At 40.0% G+C, this 24,793-nt stretch overlaps 1 non-coding gene across 1 annotated transcript; it reads left to right on the forward strand.

The window, feature by feature from the left end:
• The first annotated feature begins 449 nt into the window (after positions 1 to 449).
• Trnaa-ggc (transfer RNA alanine (anticodon GGC)) lies at positions 450 to 525 on the forward strand. Its single transcript has one exon. It is a non-coding gene; the product is annotated as a tRNA-Ala (tRNA).
• The last annotated feature ends 24,268 nt before the right edge of the window (positions 526 to 24,793 follow it).

Genomic DNA, 24,793 nt, shown 5'->3' on the forward strand with positions numbered 1-24,793 from the left:
ATAGGGGACTTCCTCCAGAGTATGTAAAGAACTCTCACCACTTGATTTAAAAAAAAAAAAAAGACAAATAATTTGATTTAAATGATGGGAAAATAACAAGAATAGACATTTTTAAAAAATGTGTCAGTAAGTACATGAAAAAAAAAAACCTCTTGACATCTTCAGTCATTAGGGGAATGCCAATCAAAACCATGATAAAATGTAAGGATGCCTATAATTTTTTTTAAAAATTCAGAGAATAACAAGTTGGAAAGGATGTGAAAAAAAAATCACATCCTCAAATCCCACTGATGAGAATGTATAGCTACTGTAGAAAACAGTCTGACAGTTCTTCAAAAATTTAAATATGAGCCAGGCGTGGTGGCACATGACTGTAATCATGAGTTCAAAGCCAGCTTCAGCAACCTAGTGAGGCCCTAAGCAACCATGTCTCTAAATAAAATATAAGAGCTGGGGATATAGCTTAGTTGGTAGAGTGCTTGCCTGGCATGCACAAGGCCCTGGGTTCAATTCCCAGCCCCACCAAAAAAGTCTAAATAAATAAAATATAAAAGAAGGGCTGGGGATGTGTTTGGCTCCGTGGTTGAGTGCCCATGGGTTCAATCTCCAGAACAAAAAAAAAAAAAAAGAAAGAAAAAAAAAGAGAAAAAGAAAGAAAACCTCTTCATGAATGTTTGTGGCCAAATTATTCATAATATCCAAAAGGTAGTCACATGATGGAATACTCTTTGGCCATAAGAAGGAATAAAGAACTGACACATGCTACAACATGGAGGAACCTTGAAAATACTAGGTTACTGAAAGAAGCTAGTCACAAAAGACCACACATTTCATGATTCTATGTATATGAAATGTCCAGAACAGGCAACTATAGGGACAGGCAGCAGATTAGTGGAGGCTGGGACAATGGCGTTGTTGGCAGTGGTAAGGAGACGAAGGGCAGGCGGTTACTAAAGGGTCAGAGGTGATAAAAAATTTTTTCTGAAATTGATTGCGATGATGGTTGCACAACTCTGAATTCTAAACACTGTTGAGTTATACAGTTTAACTGAGAGAAGTGTTTCTCTCTCAATAAAGGTGTTACCAAAAAAAAAAAAAAAAAAACCCATCCTAGACAGTTTAAAAACACTACAGTAGAGCCTCTGATCCTCTGATGGTCTGGCATGGGTCCCAGGCAACACTGAGAGCATGTCAGTATGACAGGCTGTATATCTTTCTAGAAATCATCCATCAATATCATGCCTCATAACTGGGCTTGGATAAAAGTGGAGTAGCAGAGAGTTCAAGGTTACATTTTTTTCTGGCAAGATCCTGTGATGTAATTATAGGGTGATTAAGGTTGAATTTACATACTTTGGCAATCAGAAATAGAATTCTGATTCTATTTAACCTGGATGAAGGTTTAAATATATTTCTGACCGAAGTGCGTTGGGGTCTTTTGATGGAAGCACTGCTTAGTGTTGAAGGTAGAGATAAAATTGTCACACTGATTTTAGGAAACAGAATGGTTGCTCATAATGTAGACTTTAGTATTAAAGTAGTAGTCCCTAGAACAAGTGTAATTAAATAAAACATTTTTAAAAAATAGTAATATCTGTTCTGGTTTTCTTGAGGCCCTTAAATTTAAGTAGCCTCAGTAACTTAAACAAATTTTTTTAAAGACAAAGGCTTAATCAGAAAATTCTGATATAAGGTCTTGGCAAGCAGGTGCTCATTGGCGTCACCAGTGATTCATATTATTTGGTTGTACAATGTCTGTAGATTTGCACAGGCTTGTTATATTCCTTCTATCAAAAATAACTACAACATAAAGGGGGAAAGGCCAAAGATCATCTTGCTCTAGGTACTACAATTAGTAGATAACGCCTTTTGGGGGACTGGGGGGGGACACAGATTGAACCCAGGTGTGCTTCACTGCTGAGCAGCATCCCCAGCCCCCCCCCCCTTTTTTTTGAGACAAGATCTCACTAAGTTGCTGAGGCTGGCCTTGAACTTGCCATCCTCCTGCCTCAGGCCCCGGAGCTGCAGGGATTCCAGGTGTGCAGCCACTGTGCCTGGCTCAGATAACTCTTCTCAAGTCATCCTTTAGGGAGAAGGAAGGCAAGGGAAGAGAAATGTCCAAAGTGATGAGCATTCAAAAAGCCAGGCTGTGCTGTATCAGGCCCTCGAATGGCCCAGGTGCTTGCAGACATCCTTGTGGGTGGAGCGGATTTGTGTATTTTCTAAAATCAGTCTTGGTTCTGTCACAACACCACCAGAGAAGATGCCCAGGCTCAGCTCTGTCACCTTGAGACTCCATGTTTCTGCCTCTGTTCACTATAGACAGTCTCCTTTTGGGCCCACTTCCCAAAGTAATGATTTAATTTTAAGTCTTCTACAATCAAGCAAGTAAGTGTCAGGCAGGCTGCTTGGGGAAGGCATAAAGTTAATAATAGACAACAATGAATCAAAGTTTCCAAAATGAGCTGTGGTTTTCAAAATGGGCAATTTTTCCTTCTTTCTTTTAAAATATTTTTAGTTGTAGATGGAAACAATGCCTTTATTTTATTCATTTATTTATATGTGGTGCTGAGAATCGAACCCAGTGCCTCACACATGCCAGGCAAGTCCTCTACCACTGAGCCACAACCTCAGCCCCAGAGCAACTTCTCATAAAAGCGATGCCAAGTGTGTAGTCACAGTGAAGGCTCTGAATGCACCTCAAGACACCGGTGACATGTGGACCCCACTGCCACTGTTTACGGTGGCAAGCTCCTGAATCTCCCTGGGCCTGGCTTTCTTCATCTGTCAAATGAAAGAGCTGAACTATTTTTTTGTAGTCATTAGGAGAAGGTATTTAAGGCATTTTTCTAGCTTTAACGTTTTATAACCATCTTAATGGATCCTATTCATCAGATGTAGAGAGAAATGAGAATTGTCCTGTGAACCTTTTGTTTCCATTTCTCCTCCATCAAAGATAATGGCTTTTCTACAGGAAAGAGTGGCTAAGAAGGACTTAATGTTGTTTGGGTATGTGGCTTCAGCAAAAAGTTCAGCTTAGAACCAGACTCCAGCCCCAGGGAGACAGCTCCTACATAGGAGAAGGCACCCCCCTAGGCTGTTAGAGCTACAAGAATTCTCGCCCAGGGTTCATACCACCCTGCTTGTGTAAAGCTGCTCAGGGTTTGACTGGTGGAACTAGAACAACTGGTTCCTCTCTTGGGCCTCAGGCCCAGTCTTTTCCTCAATCAATCAAGGCTGTCTCTCTTGCAGCAAATATTTATCAAGCATCTATTATGTGCTACATCTAAGACTACAGCAGTGACAAAAATTGACAAGGACTTTCCTCATGGAGCTTAGGAGAAATGCACCAAAAACAAAACAAAACAAAAACAATAAACCAACGAATACTTATAATAATTATCAATTATAAGAGCCAGGAGTGGTGGCACGTGAGTGTAATCCCAGTGTCTCTGAAGGCTGAGGCAGGAGGATCACAAATTCAAAGCTTGCCTCAGCCATTTAGTGGAACTCAAGCAATTTAGTAAGACTGTTTCCCAAAATAAAAATAAAAAGGGCTGGGGGTATGGCTCAGTGGTTAAGCATCCCTGGGTTCAATCCCTAATACCAATGAATAAATAAATAGATAGATAAATAAATAAATAAGAGCTAATAAGTAAGTAGGGTGTTCATATGAAGGCAGTGACGGAGAATTATGGGAATGGGGTGGAGAATGTCCTTATGTCAGGAAAGATCCCTCAGTGGGGAGACACTGAATCTACCACTTGAAGACAAGAGGAAACTAACTAGTCCTACTCGGATCAGGAAGAGGGAAAGCCCTTGCAGAATCCCTGCTGGTCTGGGGTGTTCCAGGACTCAGGGAGCAGTGAGTCCGTGCACAGGAAGTGGAAAGGAGAGGAGAAGGGGCTGAAGAGAGGCCCATGCCTGGAAGGCACTGGCAGGAGTCGGGAGTTTCATTCTGAGTGAGTGGAAAGCCATGGAGGGGTTAACAGGACCTGATTATGGTTCTAAGGTTATTCTGTTGTGTGAAAAGCAAATTACAGGGGGTAGGAGGAGAGGTAGGAAAAAGATAGCAACTTGGAAATAATCAAAAGAAATAAGACAGAAATTCATTTTTTTTCCTCCAAAGTTTAGCCAATTATGTCTTACTATTAATTACCTGTCTTGGCTGGGCACGGTAGAGCATATATGCAATCCCAGCTGCTCAGGAAGCTGAGGCAGGAGGATCTCGAGTTCAAAGCCAGCCTCAGCAACTTAGTGAGGCACTAAGCAACTAAGGTGATTGTCTCTAAATAAAACACAAAAAAGGACAGGGGATGTGGCTCAGTGGTTAAGCAATTCAGGATTCAATCCCCAGTAGCCCGTTACCCCCGCAAAAATTAACCTGTCTTTCTTTGATCATTTGAATTTATAGCCTCCATTTTTTATGGATGTTGATATATTTCTGGGCTCTATTTCACTCCTGTCTCTTAGCAACAAGCCATTTCATTTGCTTGAAATGAAGCATGGTATATTTTGGTGGGTGGTAGCACAAATCCTCCTGTTACCTTTTTTTTTTTTTTAAGAAATGTCTTTTAAAAAAAAATTTGAAAAAAAAAAAGAGGACTGGGGAAAATAGCTCAGTTGGTAGAGTGCTTGCATGCATTTCACTGATTTCCAGACTTTGGAGAACATTAGTGTACCTGGGGTGCTTTTCAACACGACTTACCTGGGCATTGGGATTTTCAAAGTTCCCCAGGTGATCATAACATGCAGCATATCTGGGAATTGCTGTCTCATTCAAACACCCTCCTACCTCAGCCTCCCAAGCAGCTAGGATTATTGGCGTGTAACACGGCACCCACCTTTGGATCAAGTACTCTGTGCAGGAGATAGTCTAACCTCAGTGCCATCCCTGAACCTTATCCTAATCTCTACCAATCTTTTGCCTAATCTCTGAATCCTGTCTCATCACAAAATCTTACTAAGTCCTTTGTTCCTACTCCACAGCACAGCCTGAGCTCACCCTCATTCTTGCCCGTCTAGAAAACAGGCATAGCCAGACGCTGTGGCACACACCTGTAATCCAGTGGCTCTGGAGGCTGATGTAGGAGGATTGCGAGTTCAAAGCCAACCTCAGCAAAAATGAGGTGCTAAGCAACTCAGTGAGACCCTGACTTTAAATAAAATACAAAACAGGGCTGGGGATGTGGCTCAGTGGTTGAATGCCCCTGAGTTCAATCCCTGGCACCAAAAAAAAAAAAAAAAAAAAAAAAAAAAATTAGAAAAGAGGCATAGTTCCTTGGAAAGTTAAACTCAGAGGGCCTTAGGTTCTTCTTAGTGAAGAATAATTTCCCATTGCTCTCTAGGTCTCTTTCCTTAGATGCAAAAAAAAAAAAGGAAATCAAGATGTCAAATGTGAAAATCCTCCAGTTGGGGGGGGGGTGTTAAATCTACAATTCCTAAGGGAAAACAATTTTTAAGTAAAATTGTTGATTATTTCTTAAAATCTGTTTGCTTATTTTCTGTTATAGTCTATAGTGATAGCGCCTTTATTTAGTCTTGCCTAGAGGTTGTATTTCCACTTGATGATCCACATTCATTTTTTAATTTGTTCGATCATTCATTCACTGACCCCTCAAACATTTATTGGATATTGCAATCAATAGCAGGAATGTGCCGGGCTGGTGGCGCATACCTGTCATCCCAGCAGCTTGGGAGGCTGGGGCAGGAAGATTAGGAATCCAAAGCCAGCCTCAGCAACTTAGTGAGGCCCTAAGTAACTTAGCAAGACCCTGTCTCTAAAAAGAATATTTCAAAGGACTGGGATGTGGCTCAGTGGTTAAGCACCCCTGGGTTCAGTTTCCAGTACCCAAAATTAAAAACAACAGGAACACAAGGAGGACAAGACAGAGCCTCCCTCGAAAGCCCACATTCCAAACTAGGTTAGCCTGCTTGATGCTCCTGAAATGAAAAGTTTAAACTCGGCCAACAGTGAAGGGACGAGATCACAGCTGGCCCCACAAGGCCAATCTTTAAAAATGAGTTTTTATTAAGAATGTGATAGCTCTCTGGAAAATTCCTACTCATCCTTTGAAATTTCTGTAAAATACTTAGAATAGTACCTGAAATGGCATATAGTGAAACTTCCCTGACTTGACCGGGCCTGCAGGACGATGCCAATGCCCTGGATGACCTCTGTACTTGATAGTTTAACCACCCGAAGGAGACAGACAGGGGGGTAACTTCTTGAACAAAGGGACTGAATGTTAGCCCCCCGGTACCCCAGCCCCTGGCTCACGGCTGGTGCTGAAACAGCCCTCAAAGTGAATCGAGGGCTCAGTGTTCTGCTCCTGGCATCACAATCTACTTTCTGAGGTCAAGGCTCCCTCTCTGTCTTTCCCAGTGATATCTTTTCTGAAGCTAGCCAGATATCAAAGTTCTCAGACTTGCTGAGTCGCAATAGGAGAGAGCTCTGAAGGGAACATCTCCGCTCGGAGGAATTGTTATTTTCCTGCTCGAAAGTCTCTGCCTTTTCCTCTGCTCTCCCTTAGGAGAGCTCTCCAGTAGGAGCTCTTCATTGTAGGAGCTGCTGACTGTAGCTTGGTCTTTTCTGGACACGCCTGTCCTTCATCCAGAGCCACACAGAATGGAATCCTCAAGCTTTCAAACAAGGATTCTCTCCTCTGAACCTAATTTAATGTCCTAAGCTATAAAAAGGAGCCATTCAGTCTGTTACTTGCAATAACCTATCCTGAAGCAGGCAAGACTTTATAAACCAAGTGTCAGAGCTCTGCTCATCACACAGGGGAATACTGGCAAGGCAAGGCAAGCGGTTGAGACTGTCACCCATAGCCGGGTCTTGCCCTCTCCTCTCCAAGTAGGATCGTCTTGAACGTCAAGCATGTTTGCTAGTCTAAAAAAATGGTACCACAGGAGTCAACAGATGCACAGTAATCTCATTATTCTTCCATCTGACTCCATGAGAAGGCTGTGTAGCCTTAGAAAAAGAAAATGAACTTGGACCTGGGTTTGAATTCCTGTTACTTAGTAACTTGTGACCTTGGGCCAATTAGTGACCTCTCTTTTCTTATCTGCAAAAGGGTTATTTTGGGATTGCTGTGGTTTGGCTGTGGTTTGTCTTTCAGAGGTTCATGGGCTGGAAGCATGGTCCTCAGTGTGGTGGTGTTGAGGGGGGCTGCTGCAAGTTAATTAGGTCACTGGGGCTGCTGCCTTCAGAAGGAATTAATGCTGGTCTCATGGAGTGAATTATTCTCAGGAGAGGAGGTTGTTATAAAATAAGGCCTCTCTGCATGTGTGACTATTTCTCTGCCATGTGTGACCCAGCCAAGAAGGTCCTCACCAAGGCTAAACAGATGTGGCCATTTAATCTTAGACTTTCAGCCTCCAAAACTGTGAACTAAATAAACTTCTTTTCTCTATAATGTATCTAGCCTCAGGTGCTTTATTATAGCAGCAGACAATGGACTAATATATGGAATAAATATAATGAAGTAAGTATGTAACATATCTAGTAAACACTGCAGACACTCCTTATATTCTAGATCCCCTTCTGTTTTTCCCACACCCTGTGATATAGCAAAATGATAACTGTATAAAACCAAATCACTGGAATGGGAGTATAGCTTAGTAGGTAGAGTGCTTGCCTAGTTGGGTTCAATCCTTAGCATCTCCAAAAAAAAAAAAAAAAAAAAGGCGCGGGATAGTAGATTCAGACTTCATCCGTAATCAAAGAAATTTAAATTAAAGACAAAACAGTTTATCAAATTTTCAAAAATTGTTCAGTATTAGTGCAGAGGATTGAGGAGCTACTGTTGAGTACTTACTTCTAATCATACATTAAATTAAGCCCTGGAGACCAGCCGCCACCTGCGCCTGCATGGTAGGCAGACCTGCGACCTGGAGAACGGGCCCAGAGGCCAGCTGGCGCAGTAGACAGATCACCCCAATTGGAGGAGGGGCCCAGCCGCTGCCTGCACCTACACGGTAGGCAGACCACGTGACCTGGAGAACAGGTCCCAGAGGCCCACCAGCGCGGTAGACAGATCATCCCAATCGGAGGAGGGGCCCAGTGGCCATCTACGCTTGCATGGTAGGCAGACCTCATGACCCGGAGAAGGGTCCCAGCGGCCGCCATTGCGATAGACAGATCACCCCAACTGGAGGAGGGGCCCAGCTGCTGCCTGCGCCTGCACCGTAGGCAGACCTCGCGACCTGGAGAAGGGGCCCAGCGGCCCACCATCGCAGTAGACAGATCACCGCAATTGGAGGAGGGGCCCAGCCACGGCCTGCGCCTGCAGGCGCAGGCGACCGCAAGACCCGGAGAAGGGGCTAAAGGGCTCAGCGGCCCGCCTGCGCATTAGACAGACCTCCCCAGGTGGAGGGGCCCAGCCTCCCGCGGTGCAGTACACAGACCACTGCAACTGGAGGAGGGGCCCTGCCTCCAGCCCTGCGGTCACCTGAATAAGAGTAGAGAGGCCACAGGTGGAAGCTCAAGTCCTCTCACATTGACTACCACCACCATCCTGAACCCAGAGACTCAAGCTAGGAATAGACAACGCCACCAACTGGAAGAAATGAAAACAGAGTTCTGAGAGACATTTTTTTTTTCTTTCTTTTTCTCTCTTCTCTCTCTCTTTTCAGCCATTCACCCAGTCTCCTCTACCCTTCCCCCTCGGGTCCTCGCAACCTGAACATATGTGAAACCAAAAATTGTGCACAAAAAAGGTCTTTAACAAACAAATCACCAGAATAATATACGATAGAGGAATTGCATAGGCCCCACCTCCCTCCCCCCTTTTTATTTCTTTTCTTTTTTCTCATAATTTCTTTTTCCTGCTCTCTTTTTTCTCTTCCTTTCCTTGTTATTTGTTTTCTTCCCTCTTACTTCCTGTATCCCACTTGCAACCCCCTAAATTTTACTATTCATAAGTAGGGTGATCTTATAAATAGAGATAGGAATTTGAATCTATACATTCTTCCATAAATTACCCATCTATTGGTTAGAGCTCTCCAAAGTTACTAAGTTAGATTAACCCCATACCCTCACTCCTTTCCCCCAAAACATAACATCCTACACCTGAAATTCAGTTTTCTTCAAGCTACCAGAAACGGTATGCCTATCGTGAAACTAATGACTCTATTTGTGAACGATAATCAAAAACAACATTTGTAGACATAGAGTCTAGCTATAAATGTAGTAATAAGGAAAACGTGTGCTTAGATGATTTACTATTGATATTGAGAACTGTTAACATTGTCTTTCCCCACAAAAGGGAGACTTTGCAACTATATAAGAGCAATATAAATATATAGGGGGGAAATTCGATAACACAACAGTTTCACAAAGCAGAAAAAAACACAAGCAATATGAAAAGACAAGGAAAGAAAGGACCACAAGCAATGAAGGTCAACTCAACTTTAGAAGAGGTAATATCTGCAGCAGATGGAATGTCAGATAAAGAATTTAGGATATACATGCTTCAGATGATCTGGAGTCTCAAGGAAGACATTAGACAGCAAAATCAGACAATGAAAGATCACTTCGACAATGAATTACATAAACAAATCCAAGAAGCAAAAGATCAACTATACAGGGAGATAGAGGTTATAAAAAACAAACAAACAGAAATCATAGAAATGCAGGAAGCAATAAACCAAATTAAAAACTCAAATGAGAGTACTACCAGCAGAGTAGAACATTTAGAAGATAGAACATCGGACAATGAAGACAAAGTATTTCAACTTGAAAAGAACATAGACAGCTCAGCGAGACTGTTAAGAAACCATGAGCAGAACATCCAAGAAATATGGGATAACATAAAGAGACCAAACTTAAGAGTTATTGGGATACAGGAAGATATAGAGGTCCAAACCAAAGGAATGAGCAATCTGTTCAAGGAAATAATATGAGAAAACTTCCCAGACTTGAAGAATGAAACAGAATCCCAAATCCTAGAAGCCTACAGGACACCAAATGTGCAAAATCATAAGAGATCCACAGCTAGACACATTATAATGAAGATGGCCAACATACAGAATAAGGAGAGAATTTTAAAAGCTACAAGAGAAAGGAAGCAAATTATATTTAGGGGTAAACCAATCAGGATAACAGCTGATCTGTCAACACAGACTCTGAAAGCTAGAAAATCCTGGAACAACATATTTCAAATGCTGAAAGAAAATGGGTTCCAACCAAGAATTGTGTATCCAGTTAAATTAAGCTTCAGGATGGAAGATGAAATTAAAACCTTCCATGATAAATAAAAGTTAAAAGAATTTACAGCTAGAAAACCAGCTCTTTAAAACATCCTCAGCAAAACATTACAGGAAGAGGAAATGGAAAATAACAATGAAAACCAACATTGGGAGATAGTACAGTAAAGGGAAAAAATAATCAAGAAGGAAAAACAAACAATGTTAAGTAACAAAATAAACAAATATGGCTGGAAGAACAATCCATATCTCAATAATAACCCTAAATGTTAATGACTTAAACTCACCAATCAAGAGACAAAGGCTAGTAGAATGGATCAATAAAAAAGATCCAACAATATGCTGCCTAGAGGAGACGCACTTGATAGGAAAAGACAAACATAGACTGAAGGTGAAAGGTTGGGAAAAATCATATCACTCATATGGACTGCGGAAACAAGCAGGAGTGTCCATACTCATATCAAATAAAATAGATTTCAAGCCAAAGTTAATCAAAAGGGATAAAGAGGGACACTACATACTGCTCAAGGGAACCATACACCAACAAGACATAACAATCATAAATATATATGCCCCAAACAATGGTGCAGCTATGTTCATCAAACAAACTCTTCTCAAGTTCAAGAGTCTAATAGACCACCATACAATAATTATGGGAGACTTCAACACACCTCTCTCACCACTGGACAGATCTTCCAAACAAAAGTTGAATAAAGAAACTATAGAACTCAATAATACAATTAATAACCTAGACTTAATTGACATATATAGAATATACCACCCAATATCAAGCAGTTACACTTTTTTCTCAGCAGCACATGGATCCTTCTCAAAAATAGATCATATATTATGTCACAGGGCAACTATTAGAAATTATAAAGGAGTAGAGATAATACCATGTATCCTATCTGATCATAATGGAATGAAACTGGAAATCAATGATAAAAGAAGGAAGGAAAAATCATGCATCACTTGGAGAATGAACAATTGGTTACTGAATGATCAATGGGTTATAGAAGACATCAAGGAGGAAATTAAAAAATTCTTAGAGATAAATGAAAAGACAGACACAACATATCGCAATCTATGGTACACAATGAAAGCAGTTCTAAGAGGAAAATTCATTGCTTGGAGTTCATTCCTTAAAAAAAGAAAAAACCAACAAATAAATGATCTTACACTTCATCTCAAAACCCTAGAAAAAGAAGAGCAAAACAACAGCAAAAGTAGTAGAAGGCAAGAAATAATTAAAATCAGAGCTGAAATCAATGAAATTGAAACAAAAGAAACAATTGAAAAAATTGACAAAACTAAAAGTTTGTTCTTTGAAAAATTAAATAAGATCAACAGACCCTTAGCAATGCTAACGAAGAGAAGAGAGAGAACTCAAATTACTAGCATACGGGATGAAAAAGGCAATATCACAACGGATACTACAGAAATACAGAAGATTATTAGAAATTATTTTGAATCCTTATACTCCAATAAAACAGAAGATAGTGAAGGCATCAATAAATTTCTTAAGTCATATGATCTGCCCAGATTAAGTCAGGAGGATATACACAACATAAACAGACCAATATCAATTGAGGAAATAAAAGAAGCCATCAAAAGACTACCAACTAAGAAAAGCCCAGGATGGGATGGGTATACAGCATAGATTTACAAAACCTTTAAAGAAGAACTAATACCAATACGTTTCAAGCTATTTCAGGAAATAGAAAAAGAGGTAGAACTTCCAAATTCATTCTACGAGGCCAACATCACCCTGATTCCTAAACCAGAAAAAGACACTTCAAAGAAAGAAAACTACAGACTAATATCTCTAATGAACCTAGATGCAAAAATCCTCAATAAAATTCTGGCAAATCGGATACAGAAACACATCAAAAAGATCATGCATCATGATCAAATAGGATTCATTCCTGGGATGCAAGGCTGGTTCAATATACGGAAATCAATAAATGTTATTCACCACATCAATAGACTTAAAGATAAGAACCATATGATCATCTCGATAGATGTAGAAAAAGCATTCAACAAAGTACAGCATCCCTTTATGTTCAAAACTCTAGAAAAACTAGGGATAACAGGAACTTACCTCAATATTGTAAAAGCTATCTATGCTAAGCCTCAGGCTAGCATCATTCTGAACGGAGAAAAATTAAAGGTATTCCCTCTAAAATCTGGAACAAGACAGGGATGCCCTCTCTCACCACTTCTGTTCAACATAGTTCTCAAAACACTGGCCAGAGCAATTAGACAGACGAAAAAAATTAAAGGCATAAAAATAGGAAAAGAAGAACTTAAATTATCACTATTGTGGATGACATGATCCTATACCTAGCAGACCCAAAAGGTTCTACAAAGAAACTACTAGAGCTAATAAATGAATTCAGCAAAGTGGCAGGATATAAAATCAACACGCATAAATCAAAGGCATTCCTGTATATCAGCGACAAATCTTCTGAAATGGAAATGAGGACAACCACTCCATTAATAATATCCTCAAAAAAAAAAATACTTGGGAATCAACCTAACAAAAGAGGTGAAAGACTTATACAATGAAAACTATAGAACCCTAAAGAGAGAAATAGAAGAAGATCTTAGAAGATGGACAAATATACCCTGTTCATGGATACATAGAACTAACATCATCAAAATGGCAATATTACCAAAAGTTCTCTGTAGGTTTAATGCAATGCCAATCAAAATCCCAATGGCATTTCTTGTAGAAATAGATAAAGCAATCATGAAATTCATCTGGAAAAATAAAATACCCAGAATAGCAAAAACAATTCTAAGCAGGAAGTGTGAATCAGGCGGTATAGACATACCAGACTTCAAACTATACTACAGAGCAATAGTAACAAAAACAGCATGGTACTGGTACCAAAACAGGCAGGTGGACCAATGGTACAGAATAGAGGACACAGAGACCAATCCACAAAATTACAACTATCTTATATTTGATAAAGGGGCTAAAAGCATGCAATGGAGGAAGGATAGCATCTTCAACAAATGGTGCTGGGAAAACTAGAAATCCATATGCAACAAAATGAAACTGAATCCCCTTCTCTCGCCATGCACAAAAGTTAACTCAAAATGGATCAAGGAGCTTGATATCAAATCAGAGACTCTGCATCTGAATGTTGCAGCACCATTATTTGGTGCATAAATATTGATAATTTTTATGTCTTGTTGGTGAATGGTTCCTTTTAACAGTATATAATGTCCTTCCTTATCCCTTTTGATTAACTTAGTCTTGAATTCAATTTTATTTGATATGAGGATGGCCACCCCTGCTTGCTTCCGAGGATCGTGTGCATGGTATGATTTTTCCCAACCTTTCACCTTCAGCCTGTATATGTCTATTCCAATCAGATGTGTCTCCTGAAGGCAGCATATTGTTGGATCTGTTTTTTTAATCCAGGTTACCAGCCTATGTCGCTTTGTTGGTGAGTTTAAGCCATTAACATTTAGGGTTACAATTGATATATGGTTTGTACTTCCATTCTTTTTTTTTTTTAATATTTATTTTTTAGTTTGCAGACACAACATCTTTGTTGGTATGTGGTGTTGAGGATCGAACCTGGGCCGCACGCATGCCAGGCGAGCGTGCTACCACTTGAGCCACATCCCCAGCCCCTCATTCATGTTTGATTATTTATCTTTTTTTTTAAATTTGGTTTGTTTCTCCATGATCAGCTTCCCCTCCCCCACTCTCGCTTTACTGAGGTACTTCCCACTGTTGGTTTTGGTTGTTGTTTTTTCATTTCTTCCTTGTGTAGTGTTTTGCTCAAGGTGCTTTGCAGTGCTGGTTTTCTGGCTGCGAATTCTTTTAACTTTTGTTTATCGTGAAAGATTTTTATTTCGTTGTCGTATCTGAAGCTTAATTTTGCTGGATACAAAATTCTTGTTTGGCATCCATTGTCTTTCAGTGTTTGAAATACATTGTTCCAGGATCTTCTTGCTTTCAGCGTCTGTGATGAAAAATCAGTCATTAACCTTATTGGTTTACCCCTGAATGTAATCTGCCTCCTTTCTCTTGTAGCTTTTAATATTTTCTCTTTGTTCTGTATATTGGATATCTTCATAACAATGTGTCTTGGCGTTGGTCTACTGTGATTTTGTATGCTCGGTGTATGCATCTAGAATTTGTACATCCGTTTCCTTTTTTATATCTGGGAAGTTTTCTATAATTATTTCATTCAGTAGGTTGCTCATTCCCTTGGTTTGAACCTCAATACCTTCCTCTTTCCCAATGACTCTTAAATTTGTTTTTTTATGTTATCCCATTTCTCTTGGATGTTTTTCTTGTGGTTTCTTACCAGCCTTTATGAGTTGGCTACACTCTTTTCAAGATGATATATTTTGTCTTCATTGTCTGACATTCTGACTTCTACTTGCTCCACTCTGCTAGTGATACTCTCGTTTGAGTTTTTAATTTGGTTTATAGATTCCTTCATTTCTAGGATTATTGTTTGATTTTTTTTTTATAATCTCTATCTCCTGGTAAAGTTGCTTATTTGCTTCTTGAATCTGCTTAGGTAATTCATTTTCAATGTGTTCTTTCATTGTTTGAATTTTCTGTCTCATGTCCTCTCTAAGATTCCATTCCATCTATATAAGGTATTCCTTGAGTCTTTATTTGACCATTTTTCTGATGCCTCTAGGTTCTCCTGTAGATTTAGGCTGTCCTGCATTGTTTGTACTCCTTTTCTTCCTTGCTTTTTCATGCTGCTCATGTTACTTCCAGTTCTGTTTGACTGCTGAGTTACTGTTTACTCCTATACATTTATTTTGGTTTTGTGTATCTCTGGAGTCTCTCCTTTGTGATGGGAGACTATGACTAGAGATGATGAATTTTATTGCACTTTAAAGCAGATTCATTCATTTCATAAAATGTGTACAGATTCTGATGTCGTGTAGCGCTCTGCGGTTTGGTCTTGGGACTTATGTTTAGGTTGAGTGATGTGATGGTATAGAGGTTGGTATATCTTGGCAACCTTGGAAGATTGCTCTACCGATGAGAGATATTAACAAGAGAATGGTCCGGAGTATTCGGGGGTAGCTAGGGAATTGGTAGCTCTATATAACACTTCAGAACACTTACCTATACACATTTAGTAAATTACACATAAACAGCGTCATAATGCTTGGGAGGAAACGTATTAGAAGGGGAGGGAAGAAGTCACTAGAGAGAATGAGAGTAAACAGGTAGAATTCAAGAAAAGGGGAATAAGGAAATTGAAAAGAAATGAAAAGACAAAAAAAAATTTTTTTAAATGCAGGCTTAGAGTTCGATTAACTTCTCTTCCAGTAGGTGGAGCTGTGCCCACCGAGCCAAGCTTCTCCTCTCGATAGGCAGGAACCAATCCCTGTGAGGCGGCTCCTCCTACTCCACTGGGCGTCTCTCCAATCCTGGGCACCGAGGGCCTTTCCTGGTCTCTAGTCACTTCGCCGCTTTTCCTCCAGCCAGGCCCCGCTTGCTCACCAGTGATGTTCACCACAAAACTGGCTACAAGCTGGGTCTGACTCTCCCGGGCGCCCTATTTTCTTGAATGACTGGGCACACTCTCTCTGTTTGCCATTCCCCCAGACCCTATGGTTGTGGAGCCTGAGGCTGGGAACCGTCAGCTTATTCTGCCTGCCCTCTGGTAGCCACGCCCCTGGGAGCTGGCGCAAAAGACCTAGGTTGTCAGCGCTGGTGGGAGTGGTAGCCAGGGGTCATGCACCGCTCCTGACTCCCTCGGTCTGACAGTCGCGCTCACGGGAGACCTGGGGTGGGGGGCTTGAGATTTCCCCGCTGTGTGGAGAGGAGGGGCCCAGGGTTCACACACCTGCAGTCCGGTTTCAATGAAGCTATCCCCTCCTCCGAATTCTGGTGACGTCAGTTCTCTGCCATGGTGGTGTCCAATGCGAAGGGTGGCCGTTTGTTCCCTTTGCCGGGTGTCTGATGTGAAGGGTGGGTCCAGTCCGGCTCTCCCAGGTCCCGTCTAAATTCTGGTCCCGCTGCCTATGAAGCCTTGGTTGGTATCACCTCAAAAGGTTCATGGAGGAACCAAAAAGTTGTTACTCTATTCCGAGGGAGCGTCTGTAGCGCTGAGTCACGGCGGTTTGGCAGGGAGACGCAGACAATTAGCCAGAAACTGCGTATGGGGAGCCTGAATTTGCTGAGAGCCATAACCCAGTCAGAATGACGCATGGCATTTTTGCCAGAATGGAGTGGTTGAGAGGTGACGCCAGCAAGCCATTGAGATGATCATGGTTATGTTAAGCTGTGTATTTAATTGTAATATTAGACCCTCGGCCTGCTACTTTGGAGTTCTCGCGGGGATTCCCGGAGAGTTCCCATTGGTTGGGGAAGTGCCGGAGGAGGGATTTCCGGTTGGTGGTTCCTGGAGGAGCCATGGCGTGGCATGGGGGAGAGTTCCCGGGGAGCGTGTGTGGAGTGTGCTGGTGGAGTTCAGAAATAAAGTTTGTTCCTGCTTCAGTGGCTCGTGATTTGTGCCCAGCCAGACTGCGGCATGAATTCACCCTCTCCAGGCTCCGTGTGGGTTCTGAGGGCTGCAAACTGCTCGCCCCAGGTCCACTTCAGCCCAGCGTTGCCAAGTGATCCTGCTCTAAAGCGATGTTCTTGATGGTGGGCCTGGAGAACCCTAGCATGCCTAGGGTTGAACTGCATTACCCACAAGTCTGCGAGGAGAGCACGCGGCTGCGTCGGGCCAACAACTGCCGGGGAGGGCGTTTCCTGCCACTGTGCATGGAGGCCCATTTATATCTTAACTAAGAAAAATATCCAAATGTGAACAAAGATAAACATGAAAGTGTGCAAAATTGAAATGTGCAAATTAGAGAAATAGTGGAGTAAAAACTATGTTACATCCCATATTACTGATCTAAAGCAATATTTAAAAAATATTTTAAATGACCTAGCAAAATATTCATGATCTAATATTTTAAGCCAATAATATACTTCAGCCAGAAAAACACCTGGTGAGGTCCACAACAGACAACTTCAACCTCAGGCACAGAGCTCCCAGGCAAAGTTCTTATGTTTTTAATTAAGGAAAAAAAAAAAATCCCAGTCCTTTGTACATATGAGAAAACTTAAAAATATTTTTTGTTATTAATATTATTAGAATCCATGAAATGAGAAAGAAATACTGCTAACAAGAAAAAGAAAATTGAGTGAACAAAAAAGAATTTTTGAAAATTAAAATGATATGGCATAATGAATTAAAAAGAAAGCAAAAACAATTAAGAGGGTAAAATTGAAGAATCCCTTAGAAGGGAGAATAAAAAGGTAAGGAGGGGTTGGGGCATAGCTCAGTGGTAAAGCACTTCACTAATAACGTGCAAGGCCCTGGGTTCAATCCCCAGCCCCGCAAAAAAGAGGGAAGGAGAAAAGGGGGAGAGACAGAGACAAAAAGACAGATTCAGACAGATGAAATAAAAAAAAAAAAATAGAGAATCTATCCAAGAAGTCCAACATTCAAATAATAGGGTTTTCCAAAATGGGAGGAGGATCAGGGAAACAGCAACAAAAAATCATCAAAGAAACAATTTAAGAAAATATCCCAGATATGAAAGAGGAGTTTTCAGATTAAAAAGGCCTCTAAATGTCCAGCACAATGAATGAAAACTGACTCACACCAACCACTTCATCAAACACATCTAATAATGAGAAGCAAATCCATGCACAAAGAAAGTAAATTTCACAAAAATGTTCAAGATTTAAAAAGGCAGCCAGCTGTTCAATGGCAGTCCCAGAAGGTAGCAGATAACAATAAATGTCTTTAAAATCCTGCAGGAAAATACTTTCTAAACTAGAATTCTGTACTATCAATTGTGTAGGGAAGACATTTTCAGATATATATGGTGCAACAACTTTGCCTCCCATTCACTCTCTGTCAGGAGGCTACTGCAGGATGTGTTCCACCAAAAAGAAAGAGTAAACCCAAAGAAAGGAAAACAAGGGGTCAGTTGTGAGATAGACTGAGACTAAAGAAAGCCAAATTTATATTTATCATTGTGGAAAATCCATAGATTGAACGCCCCCCCTCCCCGAAAATCAGTAAGTAGCAATATAATTCTATTATTTAGAAAAACTGAAAACACAGCTAAAAGAGTGAGAAACAGTTACTCTGGGAAATGGGAACCGGGAGAGGGAGATCCATATTTTTTATTTCAGGTCTTGCAGAACTATCCAACTCTGAACCATATACAATCTATAAATTTGACAAGGAAAAAAAATAAATTTAAAAGTTCATTTAAAAAATGTCATCACTCAACAAAAGTTTTTTTTTTATATAATGGAACAACACTAATGTGATCCAAACAGTGTTTTGGCTTCTGATGGTGTGACTTATAAGAAAGAACACTCAGAGAATCTAAGAATAGTTGATGTATATCTTAGATATGACGGTTTTCAGATATCCCAGGGCTTTCGCAAGTGCTAGGTTGCCATCAGTGGATCCTTGAAGCCGTGTCAAGTGTGTGAAGAGCAGATACTGTGTTGTTGATAAGAGGGCTTCCAATGAGCCTTAGAAACCTGATACATCAGGCAAAATTGCTTTCATTTCATACCATACAAAAACCTGTACTCTTGCAGACCGTGGGTCAGCACATTTGTATGTGGCTGCAGGAGAAGGGATACATACTTTTGTTTTTGAGCATTTTTAGAGCTATCTAGAATTCCAGAATCTCATAGCAATAACACAGAAGAGATCATCTTAGCCTGAAGCAGTCTGACCTGAAGAGTGTGTTCCAATAGAGCTCTCAGTTTGTTAGTCACAAAGGGTGTTCCCGAGTGGCTATCACCCAGTTGAACAGTTACCTCTACTGAATTGATAAAGTTCAGTTGAGTTCAACACTCTTATCAATATGTTTGATGCTTCTTACTCTTTGACGTCAATAGAATGAGCCGCTCCTGAAGTCAGATCACAGAGACTACAGATGAACAGCCAAATGGTGAGGCTTATTCCCTTCATAGATAACTGTCATTTAATTTAACCATCAATTAAAATAAGGAGGAGCATACAACAGTCTTTTATATTCTTTAGTACTGCAAGTTCTTTCCCCTAATTTAAGCAGTAATATTATACTACAAATTTTGAACAAGGATGACTAATAGCCTGGGGTTTAGAGATAATTTTGATGCTATTTATGGAATCAAGAGCTGAAAGTCTTAGGTTGTAAAGATACATCATCCTCAACTGCTCACAGTGAAGTAAAAGAGAATGTGAGCCAGAGTAGACCCATGGCTTTTGAAAGGTGCTTGACATTCACATAGATTTCAGGTCAAATAAGAAAAAAAATTGTTGAGTAAAATATACAAGATATTTGTCAGAAATAGTGTAGTTCGTTTCACCTTTCAAAGATGGGTTAGATAAGACTTTAAATCCATCTAGTGAATTTGTGTTCATATATCATCTTTTGTAGGAAATTCACCCATTAATTTTTGGTCTCCATATGAAGTGGGCAAAGGTGGGAACTGGAAGTGTAAAAGAGAAGCAAACAGGAATAAATCATTTTGTTTGTTAAAAAGAAGTGTGCTAAAGTAAAACAACAGGTAAGTGCTGGGGTGCGTGGCACCCAGCTATAATCCCAGAGACCCAGGAGGCTGAGGCAGGAGGACTGCAAGTTCAAATTCAAAGCCAGCCTCAGTCATTTAGTTCTTACTAAACAACTTAGTGAGATCCTGTCTCAAAATAAAAATTAAAAAGGGTGGGGATATGGCTCAGTGGAAGGAAGCCCATGGGTTCAATCCTAGGTACCAAACAAATGAACAAAAACGAACAAACAAAAAATTAAACAACGGGGATTGTGGCTTAGCAATAGAGTGCTTACCTCCCATGTGTGAGGCACTGGATTAGATCCTCAGCACCACATTTTTTGTTATAAAGAAACAAAATAAACCTATTGTGTCCACCTACAACTAAAATAAATAAATAAACAAATAAATAGGTTTTATTCTCTCTATTGCACTTCATAATCTTGGGTAAGTCACTTATTTTTCTTCTTTTTAGAATGGGATGTAGAGAGGCTAAAATGAGATTGTCCATAAAAGCAACTGACAGGGGGCTGGGGATGTGGCTCAAGTGGTAGCTCGCTCACCTGGCATGCGTGCGGCCCGGGTTCGATCCTCAGCACCACATACCAACGAAGATGTTGTGTCCGCCGAGAACTAAAAAATAAATGTTAAAAAATTCTCTCTCTCTCTCTCTCTCTCTCTCTCTCTCTCCTCTCTCACTCTCTCTTTAAAAAAAAAAAAAAAGCAACTGACAAAGTATAAAGTACCATGTAAATGTGTACAGATGAATAAATTAAAATGTCAGAAACGGGAAACAGAAATTTACAGGGGGCCAGTCCTAGAAGTTCTTGCATAAATACTATGGGGAGGACTGGAATTAAGCGGGGATTTCCAAACCGTTTGGCCTTATGCCATTTTCTCGTTTTTTTTTTTTTTTCCAATTTTCACACATATTCTATACTTCAAAAAGATTGTGTGTATGTGTGCAGTACACCAGGTTTTATAGTAGTTGGTATATGTATGAAGCAGGAACTCTGGTTTTGCTGAAGCAGAGTCTGGAGACTATAATTCTGAACACCAAATGATCCAGACCGTTCAAGCACTCAGCTGTACTTCTTGGAGGAATGTTGGTCCTGATGACCTCTACTTGAAAGGGGATGACAGGCCTGCTTAACACTTTAACATGATGACTCAATCATGCCAGAGTGTCCCACGAGTTATAATAGACTATGGCAGAAGACAGAATTCGGGTCAACAAGCCAAGGTTTTTATGCTTTCTTTGTTTTTTGAATATTTCAGCAGACTGTGGCAATTGCCCAGTCTGTTTGCCTAGAACAATTTACTCAAATTCCACAGCAGACTCAGGCTACTGTGGCCTCTTTTTGGTTTGTATCAACAACCTGTCTTCTGTTACCAGATGACAAACTAGCATAACATACCTATTTCCCCTAGGTGGTCTACTCCATGCAATTATCTTCTAGATATAATAGGAAGTATAGAAGTTGTGAGTTCTGATCTTCTGGAAAGGTCTTGAGAACATAACAGGTTGTGAGCCTCTGCTAAAAGGTTAAGATATTTTTTTCAAAATTCTTTCTTGAAAATGTGTAGTGACATTTTTATAAATGAAAAGGAAGTCATAGTTCACCAATAATTAGCAGAGCAGCTATGCTGGATATTTCAGATTTATTAGGTTCTTATGTTTATAGAGCCCTTTGCGCACACCTGTAATCCCAACAACTCAGGAAGATAAGACAGGAAGATCGTGAGTTCAAAGCCAGCCTCAGCAACTTAGCAAGGCCCTAAGCAACTCGGTGAAACCCCATCTCTAAATGAAATACAAAAAAGGGCTGGGATGTGGCCCAGTGGTTAAGCACCCCTGAGTTCAATTACCAGTGTGAAAAAAAAAAGGAGCCGGTTGGGGTGGCACACACCTGTAATCTCAGTGGCTCAAGAGGCTGAGACAGCAGGATCCCGAGTTCAAAGCCAGCCTCAACAATGGAGAGGCGCTAAGCAACTCAGTGAGACTCTGTCTCTAAATAAAATACAAAATAGGGCTGAGGATGTGGCTCAGTGGTCAGTGCCCGTGGGTGCAGTCCCTGGTAGTAAAAAAAAAAAAATAAATAAAGTTCTGGTTATGAAAAAAACAAAAAAACAACTCATTTTGGAAAAGAAAAAGAGAATAAAAATATAGGAAAATGATGCTACCTTAAATTTTATCATGTAGTAGCGACATTTAAACATTTTGGTATATTTTTGTCCAGTGTTTCTAAGAGTATCTTTATATAGTTGTGATAACTGTATATGAGGCATTTCACAGCTTAGAATATTTATTGCCCGCATTATTAAAAAAATATTTTAAAAACCTATTTTTATAAAATATTTTTCTGATAATAGGAAAAGTAGAAAATTTGAAAAAGAATGTATAAGAAGAATTAAAATTATCCATAATACCACATCTCAAAGATAATCATCATTAATACTTTGGCACATACCCTTCCATTTTCTTTCAATGCATTTTCTGTTAGCAAGCTGAGAAAATATGTGTTTGTATCTTGTTTTCTTCATTCATGCATGTGGTACTTCATTTATTAAATAGTCTCCTACACAATTAAAAGTTCTCATAAAAGGTATTTTTAATGTCTGCATAATGTTACATCACATTGATATATTATAATTTGCTTGACTTTCCTCTACTCAGGACTTTTCTTAGCAGTTTAATTCTTTCCATGGATAATCCAGGAGCTTTGAATTTTATGTTAATTTTCAATACATAATAAAGTAGCTTGAGAAATTCACATCAGTAAACTGTGACAGAAAAGTGGGGCATTACAAAAATGAAGTCAAGACATAGTCATTTGTGACCACAGGTAATATACCAGGCTGCAAATATTATATTCTGTATGTTATTCCTCACCTTTTCCAAAAAGGACTTGAGATACTTTATAGAAATATTCAGAAATCAGGTCAAGATAACAAGGTGTTAATGGAAGGCCACAAATTTGATCCTGAGCCTTCAGCTGCTAAAACAAATTAATAATAAGAGTCACAGTTTCTTTAAGATAAAAACCAAACTCCTTCTAGAGGAGCAGTTTCACCCAGAATTGAGACCCTAGTGAAATCCTTATAAAACGTTGTAAGATGGGGGCATGGTGTGGTTTTTTATGCATGAGCTTAGATGTCAAGAGGTCTGGATTCCAGGTTAGGCTTTGTTGCTAACTACCAGTGCAAACTGGGTAAGTCACCTAAGTATGCTTACAGCCTTTATTTCTGTCATTTAATGGTCATTTTAAAGTACCTACTATGTTCAAAGCATGAAAAAAGCAGTTTGGGTCCTCAAGGTGCACAAGTCCTGGTGGGACAGACAAGCATGCAGGCTGCTTGTTGCATATATGGCTGAATAAAGAGGTGCAGGAGGGAGGTTGTCCTATCAGACATCCTGTGACTTTCAGGTTAATGCAGATGTCGAATCTCACCCTCAGTAAATTTTAATTATGTTTGTCAAAAGCAATATTCTGAATTAAATATTAAAAAGTTAATAGGATTGGATTCAATAAAGTATTAGAGAAGCAACCATCGATGGGAACTATTGGTAACTATTACACAAAAACTGGATAGGCACAAGATGGAAATACCTGTCATATATTTTTAAAATTTTTTATTAGTTATTGGTGAATCTTTATTTATTTGTTTATATGCAGTGCTGAGAATCAAACCCAATGCCCCACATATGCCTGGTAAGCGCTTCACCACTGAGCCACAATCCCAGCCCCTATCATATTTTTTAATAACTAAAACGTGAATTGTTTTACAAAATCTGTTCCATCAAAGAGTTTTCCTTTTTAACTGTGCACTGTCTGAAAGCCAACTCTCTTCATCCACTTGTGTTCTGCCCTTCCAGAACCTTTACCCTAGTGATCCTTTCATCACCTTGTTATTGCAAATACCTCATTACTGTTTCACCCCCCAATTTAAATATTCACATTTCTTTTTTTTTTTTTTCTTGCATCCAGTTCATTAAAAAAAAAAAAAAGAGGTTCCAATTTTTCATTCACCTGTTGGAAAACTCCTTGCCTCCGCTTTCTTGACTCTCATTAGGGATCCTCCAATATCTTCTTGGTGTGATTTTTCTGCTCTTCTTTCCTTTGCCCCTCCTAATTATTCCTCTGCATCTTTTCATTGTTAGCTTCTTTATTTAATCCTTAGAATTCCTTTATTAGCCTTGTCATTTTCCAGAGTAAAGGACTAATTTGGACTTAATGCAAAACTACAAAGATCCTCATCAGGACTTTCCATCCAAACAGGTTTTATTTCACACACTCTCTTTTTTCATGTTATCATTGATTCTCAGGCATGGGAGCTTTCCTCATTGGTCACAATAATTTTTCTCTTCAACTCTGTCTCAAAATCCCAGGACTCTGGGGGATCTTCTGATACGCAATTTCCTATTTTCCTAATACCATAGCTCACGTTAGTATGCCTTCCTTCATTTCTTACACACAATTTACTTGTTCTGCTCTCCCACCGAGTTTTAAATCCTGAGGATATGGACTTAAAATTGCAGTGAACATGGACGCGGTCCCAGGCTGATGATCCCTCACGTGCCTATTCCTGTCCTCTCCCTGCCCTGGCTCCTCTAAGCAGTCTGAATGGAAGTGGCCATAGTCTCATGTACCTTTCTTTCCTAACCATAGAACTAGCTGATGGATGCACTTGCAAACCACTCTGAGCCAATCACAATCGCCACTCCCTAGATTACAGTGATTGGGCCACTGGTGATCATGTGACCAGAATCCGGCAAACACCTGTTCAGCAGTTGAAAGAGAAAACCCATTTCTTCCCTTGTGTCAGACCTGGAAGATTGGGAGCCTGGGATTCTTGGGCATCGCATCTCCCACCAGAGAAAGGAGATCTGAGAGAATGCAAAGAAGCAAACAGAGAACCCTTTTGTTCCGTCCTCTTCTTGCCATTCTGAAAATTAATTGTGCAGTTATTTATTCAATTCTGATAGCTATTTCAGAATCTTTGCAAGAAATCTCCTCC

Source organism: Urocitellus parryii, chromosome 9 (assembly GCF_045843805.1).
Source record: "Urocitellus parryii isolate mUroPar1 chromosome 9, mUroPar1.hap1, whole genome shotgun sequence".
NCBI classification, from domain to species: domain Eukaryota; kingdom Metazoa; phylum Chordata; class Mammalia; order Rodentia; family Sciuridae; genus Urocitellus; species Urocitellus parryii.